We start from the raw sequence: 1,619 nt of genomic DNA on the forward strand, positions 1-1,619 counted from the left end.
TGTATATTCTTGCCTCCTTTGTCAAAGATAAGGTGTCCATATGTGCGTGGATTTATCTCTGGGCTTTCTATTTTATTCCATTGATCAATATTTCTGTCTTTGTGCCAGTACCATACTGTCTTGATAACTGTGGCTTTGTAGTAGAGCCTGAAGTCAGGTAGGTTGATTCCTCCAGTTCCATTCTTCTTTCTCAAGATCGCTTTGGCTATTCGAGGTTTTTTGTATTTCCATACAAATTGTGAAATTATTTGTTCTAGCTCTGTGAAGAATACTGTTGGTAGCTTGATAGGGATTGCTTTGAATCTATAAATTGCTTTGGGTAGTATACTCATTTTCACTATATTGATTCTTCCAATCCATGAACATGGTATATTTCTCCATCTATTAGTGTCCTCTTTGATTTCTTTCACCAGTGTTTTATAGTTTTCTATATATAGGTCTTTAGTTTCTTTAGGTAGATATATTCCTAAGTATTTTATTCTTTTGGTTGCAATGGTGAATGGAATTGTTTCCTTAATTTCTCTTTCTGTTTTCTCATTATTAGTGTATAGGAATGCAAGGGATTTCTGTGTGTTGATTTTATATCCTGCAACTTTACTATAGTCATTGATTATTTCTAGTAATTTTCTGGTGGAATCTTTAGGGTTTTCTATGTAGAGGATCATGTCATCTGCAAATAGTGAGAGTTTTACTTCTTCTTTTCCAATTTGGATTCCTTTTATTTCTTTTTCTGCTCTGATTGCTGTGGCCAAAACTTCCAGAACTATGTTGAATAGTAATGGTGAAAGTGGGCACCCTTGTCTTGTTTCTGACTTTAGAGGAAATGCTTTCAATTTTTCACCATTGAGGATAATGTTTGCTGTGGGTTTGTCATATATAGCTTTTATTATGTTGAGGTATGTTCCTTCTATTCCTGCTTTCTGGAGAGTTTTTATCATAAATGGATGTTGAATTTTGTCAAAGGCTTTCTCTGCATCTATTGAGATAATCATATGGTTTTTATTTTTCAATTTGTTAATGTGGTGTATTACACTGATTGATTTGTGGATATTGAAGAATCCTTGCATCCCTGGGATAAAGCCACTTGGTCATGGTGTATGATCTTTTTAATGTGTTGTTGGATTCTGATTGCTAGAATTTTGTTAAGGATTTTTGCATCTATGTTCATCAGTGATATTGGCCTGTAGTTTTATTTTTTTGTGGAATCTTTGTCAGGTTTTGGTATTAGGGTGATGGTGGCCTCATAGAATGAGTTTGGAAGTTTACCTTCCTCTGCAATTTTCTGGAAGAGTTTGAGCAGGATAGGTGTCAGCTCTTCTCTAAATTTTTGGTAGAATTCAGCTGTGAAGCCGTCTGGACCGGGGCTTTTGTTTGCTGGAAGATTTTTGATTACAGTTTCAATTTCCATGCTTGTGATGGGTCTGTTAAGATTTTCTATTTCTTCCTGGTCCAGTTTTGGAAAGTTGTACTTTTCTAAGAATTTGTCCATTTCTTCCACGTTGTCCATTTTATTGGCATATAATTGTTGATAGTAGTCTCTTATGATCCTTTGTATTTCTGTGTTGTCTGTTGTGATCTCTCCATTTTTCGTTTCTAATTTTGTTGATTTGATTTTTCTC

This window comes from Bison bison, unplaced genomic scaffold (assembly GCF_000754665.1).
Source record: "Bison bison bison isolate TAMUID 2011002044 unplaced genomic scaffold, Bison_UMD1.0 scf7180017864356, whole genome shotgun sequence".
Classification (NCBI taxonomy): Eukaryota; Metazoa; Chordata; class Mammalia; order Artiodactyla; family Bovidae; genus Bison; species Bison bison.